The sequence below is a fragment of the Pangasianodon hypophthalmus genome, chromosome 5, assembly GCF_027358585.1.
Source record: "Pangasianodon hypophthalmus isolate fPanHyp1 chromosome 5, fPanHyp1.pri, whole genome shotgun sequence".
NCBI classification, from domain to species: domain Eukaryota; kingdom Metazoa; phylum Chordata; class Actinopteri; order Siluriformes; family Pangasiidae; genus Pangasianodon; species Pangasianodon hypophthalmus.
In genome coordinates, this window is record NC_069714.1 from 1,064,288 (window position 1) to 1,073,987 (window position 9,700).

At 38.9% G+C, this 9,700-nt stretch overlaps 1 long non-coding RNA gene across 1 annotated transcript in view; it reads right to left on the reverse strand.

Moving 5' to 3' along the window:
- The window catches only part of LOC128318304 (uncharacterized), a 45,925-nt gene that overhangs the window by 19,411 nt on the left and 16,814 nt on the right, over window positions 1-9,700 (reverse strand). The window lies entirely within an intron of this gene.

Sequence of the window (9,700 nt, forward strand, 5' to 3'; positions counted from 1 at the left end):
CTCATACTCAGGTCCATAATGGACTTCATACTTAGTTTCATAATGGACTTCATACTCTTCATACTCAGGACTTCACACTCTGGTCCAAACTGGACTTCATACTCTTCATACTCAGGACTTCATACTCTTCATACTCAGGACTTCATACTCTTCATACTCAGGTCCATATAGGACCTCATTCTTGCAAGTCCATTTTTACCGACAGCAAAACACAACCATATACACACAAATACCGTATTATATATAGCGGTTACTGGGGCAGTTATTATGGGGCGGTTACTGCCGAGACCCAACCATGCACATCAGCTGTTCTTATTAAAGTCCTTATTCACAACTCCATACACTTCCATCACACTCCGTACATGTCGCTGTACACCAGAGGACCGACCGCAGGGTGGAGTGACTGACGCACGGTTCAGTGATGTAACGAAGCTTCATTTACAGTGGTCATGTGACTGACAGGTTTTAAAGCCAGACTTTCGGCAATTGTTTTACAGCACTACTGATTTGACACGGCGGAATAAACACCCCCAATGACTCACTCAGCTCAGGTTTCCTCTGCCTTCTGTGTCTGCGCCAGGACTGCAGTTTGTGGATTTCCCCAAATAAAGAAGAGTCAAAGAAGGAGAAATGATAAAAGGGCAAAAAAAAACACCTTATTTCCACAACATTAAATGAATAAAGTATAGCATGTTGTTCATTCATCAGTTGAAAATGGTAATTGTTGGCAAATCACTGGGGTTATAAGAGGAATAAAACCCCTCAGGACGTGCAGTTACAGGAAAATAATCACCTTCTGTGCGGTTACAGCAACTCCGCAGCATCACCCCGCCGCTGATTATTTTCCTACAACAGCATGACACGTGGCATTTTATTCCTTACAATATGGTGAACTAAATAATTTTACAGATTCAGTGGAAAATTTGGGTGAAATATAAAATATATATTTGAGAAACATCATCGTTTTAATTCCATTGTAAAGTATCATAATGTGTGTGTGAATATTTCACTGAATAAAGTCACTAATCCTGTAAGATGAGGTTTCCGTCAGTAACGTTTGGATTTTACAGATAAACTGCTGAAAATAATGAAATTAATTATGAATGAAATAAGAATGAGTAAATAAAATTAAATAAATAAATAAATAAACACATTCTAAATAGGAAATTTTGTGTTACGTAATACTTAAACAAAAACAATCATACATGCTATTAATAATTTAATAATTTTTATTAACAGAAAGTTTAGTTTCATCATTATTATTATTATTATTATTATTATTATTATTATGGTATTGTGTTTGCATATTATTTGCTTTTCTGTGTCGGATTATTGATATTTTTATCTTTTTTGTTTAATCATACAAGAAATACTGTGCACAAAGTAAACTGAAACAAATGAAATCATTTATATGTGAAATAAGACACAAAAACCGTTTAATAAATAAATAAAAATATAAATAAATAAATTCCAAAATCTTTTGAAAATAATGAAAGAAAAGCAATAATATAAAACATTAATAGTTAGTTAAAAAATGTTAGTTATCTAATTTTATTTCATTTTATAGTTTGTGTATGTTTAAACCTAATTATTATTATTATTATTATTATGATGATGCATGTGATTTATAGTTTAATATTTAAACATTGTGTTTGTATATTACTCACATTTCTAAGTCTGATTATTGACATTTGTTGTCTTTTTCTTTATCAAATTAAAAATACGGCACACAGAGCAAAGACTATAGAACTGCTGAACTGGTATTTAGGAATGAAATAAGAAACGAAATATGTTTTAACAAACAAACAAACAAACAAACAAACAAACAAACAAATTTCAAACACTGAAATGTAGCAAAGTAATACTGAAACGAAAACCATAATAAATGCTATTAATATTTTAATATTTAGTTGTGTAATTTTAGATCAGTATATACTTTGTGTATGCTTAACATTATTATTATTATTATTATTATTGTTATTATTGCGTCAGTGGAGGATGTTTTGCACTTGTGGCTGTTTTGCATTGTAGTAAAGCGGCGCGCGCTGATTGGTGCAGGCGGCTGATTTATGCTAATGAGGTAGTTGGACTTCTTTAGAGCGCGCGGGCGCCGCCCTTCATTCAAGCACGCGGTGCGGGAGAGACGCAGCGGCTCGCGCGCCTCTCTCTTTCTCTTACACACACACACACACACACACACTCACTCACACACTCACTCACACACTCTGTGTGTGTGTGTGTGCGCGCGCGCCTGGTTCTCACGCGCTCTTTTTTTCCTCTTGGCTGCATCGTCTCTGCGCCTTTATTTCATTTTCCTCTCAAATCAGGACGCTCGCGGACGGTAAGTGCGTGTGTGTGTGTATATATATGCATGCGCGCGCATGTGCATGTGTGTGTGTGTGTGCGTGCAAGATGGTGGATATTCAGCAGGCAGGCGCGTGCTGACTCGCTGCGCGCACGCTGTTGACGTGAAACCTGTTGTAAGCGAGGCTTTCTCTGCGCGCTGGCTTTAGTTCACCGCTCGCGCGCGCGTTTGTGTGTGTGTGTGTGTGAGCGAGAGAGAGAGAGTGTGTGTGTGTGTGTGTGTGTGTGAGCGAGCTGGTGCTCGTGCGCGCTTTAAATTTCATAAACACGGCGCCGCGTGGGGAGAAACGGAGCACGCAGCGGCTCAGTGCAGCAGTGTTTAATAATAATAACAACAATAATGATGATGATGATGATGATGGTGCAGGAGGTGCACACACACACACACACACACACACAGAGCGGGAGCGCGCGCTTCACTCCAGCTGCAGTGTTTTCTCCCAGAAGTCGCGCGCGCGCTGAGTAACTTTACCGGAGAGAAAAGCGGCGCGTGCAGCTTCTCTTTCTTTTCAGTCTTGTGTTTAAGGAAAAAATAAACTGCAGTAAAGTTTGTAAGTTTGCACTGGAGAGTTGTCGAGCTGCTCTCCCCCTGTGTGTGTGTGTGTGTGTGTGTGTGTGTGTGTGGAGTTTTCTGTAAGTGTTCCTGCAGAACAAAGCACTGAAAGCACATGGGGGGGCTGCAGGCCGCACGAGACCTGTTAGCGCTCCGGCTAATGCTAACACACACACACACACACACACACACACAGAGGAGTCCTTTATAAACAAAAGCCCTGAGTGTGAAACCGGGATTTCAGCACAGAGTCGTGTTGTTGTTGTTGTTTTTTTTTAAACAGTTTGTAAGTGTGTGGTGCGCGCGCGCAGGCCGGGTATCTCTGTGTGTGTGTGTGTGTGTGTGTGTGTGTGTGAGTGTGAGTGACTTGCGCTCACTTTGTCACACGCGAGTTTTGTTGACTTTTTAAACCCCGAGCTGTGTGCTGTGGAGGCGCAGGCTGAAGGCGGAACTCCGAGAGCAGAGGGAAGGGAAAGGCGAGGGACAGGGACGTTAGCATCGCTAGCATGTTTATGGTAATAATACGCGGTTTTAATGTTTTTGTTTTACTTTGTTCGACTTCTTTTTAGCAGTCTGTGTTGCGTTTTTACCCACTGAAACGGAAGGCTAGAGTCTCATTTGGTCCACAACCCTCTCAGTGCGTGACTTTTTGTGTTTTCGGTTTAGTTTCTGAGCCCAAACACACTGCGGACTCGGAGGCGCCATGTTGGTTTGGGGCTCTGCGGGGGGAGGGGGAGGAGGGGGGGCTGAGAGGAGGACGGGAGGAGGCACTGCGCATGCGCCGTTCACTGACCGTGCGCACTCGCTGTGGGATTAACTGCGCATGCGCGGGTCTTAAAGGCGGGCCGCACGAGCTGCCTGGTAAACAAATCTAGTCAAAATTCTCACAGTGATTTCTCCACACACACACACACACACTTATACTCCTTAGTGGCTAATAATTAGTGTTTATTAATTAGAATTATACACCATGGGCTGTGGCTGTGTCCCTGAAGTTAAAATAGTGTCCCCCTAAGTGTTATGGATGCCAGAATGATGGTATTTCCCCTCCAAAAAAAGTTGAAAAGTAGTATATCTTTGGGGGAAAAACCTTCAGAAGTAGTTGTTGGTTTAATTTTACCGTCTGTGGGTGTGTAAATCAGTCGGGCGCTTCAACACGCAGTCACTGACTTCCTGTTTCAAAAGGAAGTGCCTCAGCACACAGGATCAAGTCACTACATCACATTTCCAGTGTGTGTGTATGTGATTTGGGTTGTTTTTGGTGTGTAATAGCGATCAAATCAGAATACACGACACGGCACGAACACCGTGTTGCGGTTGGATTCTGGGTTCTGATTGGTCGGAGGGTGTTGATTAATTTTCAGCGATTAACAGCAGCTCTGATGGTAGGTTTCTATTAATGTGCCTGCTCTAATCTGTTATAGTTTCTATAGTAACCACTCGTTCACAGGGACTTGTACGGCATTTTTGGAAGGAGTCTCCAGTGTCAGAGCTTAGTAATTATTTTACAATAGCAGCATGTCACGGAGTGTTTTATTCCTAATGTAACAGTTAGAGCTCGAAAACCTCCAGCATATTTATCTGTAACCTGCTTTCTCTCTTTCCTTCTTTTTTTTTTTTTTTTTTGTTCCTTGCAGGTTTTTGTCGTCGTGGAATGAAGCGTCGTCTCCACACCGAGGCTGTTTTCAGTGCTGAGCGTCTCTGTAGAGTCAAAGTGCTTACAGTGCAGGTAGCTCAGTACGGCGTCTACTGCAGTGGAGGCACTTCAAGCTCTACGCGCTCCAAATGCTCCTCTGGTTGAACCGTAATCTGCTCCCACCGTGGCGGTGAGTTGTCACAAAATCGCCCCAAATCTCTCCGAAATGTTAGAGTCTAATATATTCTGACGGTTTAATACAAAGCTGTTTACGATTAAGGCAAATTAGTGTCATTATACATCCCTTTAACTCAAAACAAAACCAAACTTGACTAATTGTAATTATGACTTTTTTTTTTTAAATGTATTAAACTGTTATAAATAGATTGTTTATTATTAATAAACACATTAAATTTTAAATAAAAAACCCTTATAGTTGAGATTTATTTAATTATTTATTACAAATTTAAGGTATTTTTAGTGGTGCATCAGCTGCTTCTGATCAGTTTGTACTAATTTAAAAAAAAAAAAAAAAAAAAAATTTAAGGAAACATCCACGATGTGTAATTTATGATGTCAGTGCATCATCCTTGTACTCGATAAGCTCTGGTTATTAAAGCAGTTTGATTTTGTAACGTTCTAAATGTCAAGTAAGAATAATGGTTGTGTGTAAAACGTATACAATCATCTGTTTATCAATTATACGTTTAGAATGAATCGATCATTTTAGATTAAATAAACACAGCATGCTAGCACGTTCAGGATGCACGTCCTGTCACGTCTTTTTTTTTTTTTTTTTTTTTTTTTTTTAATAAAGTGGATAAAAAAAAATCTTTGAGTAGCTGCTGGATATTTAAACTTATTAAAGGCACTTCCTGTTAACGTTGCTTTAAAAATAGACCTAAAAAAAAAAGCACCAATTTAAGGCAGTTTCTATTCATTGAGCTCTCTTAAAGAGAAAAAAGAGAAATATATTTAATTTCATTAGCTGCTTCTTTTGCTAAGGTGCATCTAGTGCAGATAGTGGATTGGAACGGCACCTACTGCCCTAAGTGCTCCTTCTGGCATGAGAAAGCCGGAATATTCTTCCGTCTCTGTGCTTAATTGCACGCACGCCCCCCCCCCCCCCCCTTTTTTTTTTTTTTTTTTTTTTTTTTTTTTAAAACCCCGTCCTGATGTGGTTTTAAGATTCTACCGCGGCCCTCTGTCAGTTTTGCATCGTTGCACCACAAGAAAAACCGAGTTGTGCAAATCTATGCAAAACTGACAGCGGCCTTGCCGACTGACATCACTTCCTGTCCGTGTGCTCCGTGGTGTTCGCGGCGGTATTAAAGTGCTTATAGTGCAGGTAGTCTGGTCCTTTGCGCTTCTACTGCAGTGTGAGCACTTGAAGTACTTCCAGGCGGAAAGAGGCGACACGCAGCCGAGGTTCCCTTCACGCAGCACGGCTCTGATTAGTTTTGCTGGTTTGCATTCAGCGTTCGGTCAGAATTCGGCTGTGCAAATCCATGCAAAACTGATCGTAGCTGTGAATTAAAGGGACGATTTGGATGGGATTTTACAGATTCTTTGATTTTTCTTTCCCGTGTCTCGGCAGGTCGGGATTGGCCGCAATGTTGTGTTATTTGAATGAAATATTGCACTTGTCCCGGCCTGTCGAGGGCACTGGGTTAGTCACCATGTGCGTTTCAGACTCCTGATACAGACGGAAGGGAAAGTGGAAATATCGTGAGTAGGAATTGTATTGATTGAGTCCGATTTTCTCGTCACACTGTACGAGATCCCAGCAAACCCTGGGCTGAATTCTGTAACAGACATCACGATAACGTGTTCTCCATGTCCGGTTATATGATGATTCTCTAAACAATATACGTGCATTTAAAGTAAATTACTACGATCTGCTCATGTCATGTAGAATTCTACATTCCTCATTTACGGAGTGACGTCAAATCAAGCACTTTTTACTTTTAAAGAAGTTCGTTATATCTGTTTTTGTTTATATGGTGAAGGCATCGAGGGTTAGATGAAAATGACATCAACCTTCGAACTGTGACTTGCAGCATTAGTTACCTAAATCTGAGTTGGAAGGATTTTGATTGGTTCTAAGTGACGGCCAATGAGAATGGAGAGGAGGCGGGGTTTGACGTAAAAAGTCTGAACGAATCTCCTTGCTAGCTACAACAGAGAAAATGTATTAATCACAGGCATTGTGTAAATGTGAATGGAAATGGCCAGACTTGCAATTATGGACTGTTTTATTTATTTATTTATTTTAAGTGTGTTATTTTAGTGTGAAATTTGTCTATACAAATTGTTGGGAAATCGTTTGTTGAATTTTGTCTGTTTGCTAATAAAATTCTTGCACACGTATCCAGGTCTCTGATTTCTTTTTTTTTTTTTTTTCTGTTCAAAGTTTTGTTTGATTTATCTTTTATTTTTCTTTCAGAATATTTTAAATTAAAATTTAATTTAAATTTCAAGCATTCATTGTTTTCTTAAACTAATTGTCAACTGTGATCGTGTAAATTCTGTGGAATCTCTTTTTTTTTTTTTTTTCTTCTGGAATAATTCTGGCTTCTGATTGGTCAGAAGGCGTTGATTAACTTTCTACAGCAACAAAATATGTGATTCTGAAAATGTTCTTCATGAAGGATGGTCCAAAATCCTAAATTAAATCTATACAATGTCCCTATATGTTTAAACCATATATGCCAATATCACATTCTTATTCATTCATTGCAGAGATTCATTTTTGTTCAGGGTGCCAATAATTCTGAAGTCTGTGAATGTGTGAACAGTTTTGTATTTGCACCACTAGATGGTGATAGAATAAAAATAAAATGCTACTATTCGAAGTGCTGCGTGCGCACACTAAAGCACCATGGGATGATGGGACAGATATGATCTGCATGCGAGTGGAAGATTAGTAATTAGTGATGTTCATGTGAATTTGCTAAATATTAATATCATCCTTCAACTTGCTGTCAGCTTGCATCATGTGTGAACAGGAAAGTATGAAAAATACTTCATATTTGTGTCGGCCGGTTTCATACATCGTACTCTGGAAAAGCCATGGGCTGCAAAGAGCTTACAAAGCAGGTTCAGGATCACAATCAGAAGGTTCCAAAAAAAAAAAAAATTTCCAAGGCATTGGACATACCATGGAACACTGTAAAGACAATAATCAGCAAGTGAAGAAAATATGGCACAACAGTGACATTACTAAGAACAGGATGTCCCTCTAAAAGTGATGAGAAGACCAGGAGAAATCTGGTGAGGGAGGCTGCCAAGAGGTCTACAGCAACATTCAAAGAATTAGAGCAATTTCTGGTAAGTACTCGTTGCTCCCTACATGTAGGGAAAAAAAAAGTCTTCTGAATTATTCATACGTGTGGGCTACGGGGTAGGGTGGCAAGACGGAAGCCTTTTTAACCCAAAAAATATCCATCCTATCTCCCAAAGGTATGTGTGTTATGGTCTGATGAGACCAAAGTTGAACTTTTTGGCCATAATACCATAAAAAAAAACAGCACATCACCAAACGAACACCATCTCCACGGTGAAGCATGGTGGTGGCAGCATCGTCATGCTTTGGGGCTGCTTTTCTTCAGCTTGAACTGGGGCTTTAATGAGGGTAGAAGAAATAATAAATAGCTCCAAATAGCAGTCAATTTTGGCACAAAACCTTAAGGCTTCCTCTAAATCAATTAAGATGAAGAGGAATTTCACCTTTCAGCACGACAACAACTCGGAGCACAGCTCCAAATCAGCAAAGGAATGGCTTCACCACAACAAGATCAAGGTTTTGGAATGGCCCAGACTCTGGCCCAGAGTCCAGATCTAAATCCAATTGAACATCTGTGCAGTGACCTGAAGAGGGCCGTGTACAGGAGATGCCCAGCCAGTTTGACAGAGTTAGAAGGTTTATAGGTTGCAATTTCACAATAAAGGTAGAAAAAGTTCTGACATGATTTATCTTGGTTTCATTTTTTCACAAAAACCTGCCATTTTAACAGGAGTGTGTAAACTTTTTACTGTGTATCCACTGTGTTCGGGTGTTTCAGTGATTGCATCACTTCCTCACTCACTTGGTCACTATTTACTTCATAGACAGTTCTATAGTGAGCACTATATAGGGGGCAGCAGTGAGGGACTGAAGTCACCAAAACACATCACTACAACACACCGTTACATAAACAACCCAAATGTTATAAACGATCTGCCAAAATGAAACCATAAAAATACCAAAAATATTAAAAGTGATTTTCTGTATTAAAAAACAATATGATACAAGATGAGTAGAACACTGTTATGCTGTTATAGGAAAATAATACGCTTCAGATGTATTTTCTCATAGCAGCACAGCCCATTATGTGTTATTCATTACATAATTTACGTATTGCTGAAATAATTTACGTATTGCTGAAAAATGTTTATATCGCTCAATAACTTATCATTTACATATCATTCGGTAGTTTACATAAGGTAAATATTGCTCTGAAATTTACAATAATTTACCATTCATATATTGCTCAGTAATTTACAGTACTTTACATGTCATTCAGTAATTTACAGTTATTTACATGTAGTTTACATGTCATTCAATAATTTACCGTACTTTACATGTTGCTCAGTAATTTACACGTAGTTTACATGTCATTCAGTAATTTACATGTAGTTTACATGTCATTCAGTAGTTTACTGTACTTTACATGGTGCTCAGTAATTTACACGTAGTTTACATGTCATTCAGTAATTTACACGTAGTTTACATGTTGCTCAGTAATTTACATGTAGTTTACATGTCATTCAGTAATTTACACGTAGTTTACATGTCATTCAGTAGTTTACTGTACTTTACATGGTGCTCAGTAATTTAAAGTACTTTACATGTCGCTCAGTAGTTTACCGTAGTTTACATGTCAATCAGTAATTTACATGTAGTTTACATGTCATTCAGTAGTTTACTGTACTTTACATGGTGCTCAGTAATTTAAAGTACTTTACATGTCGCTCAGTAGTTTACCGTAGTTTACATGTCAATCAGTAATTTACATGTAGTTTACATGTCATTCAATAATTTACAGTTATTTACATGTCGCTCAGTAATTTACATGTAGTTTACATGTCGCTCAGTAATTTACATG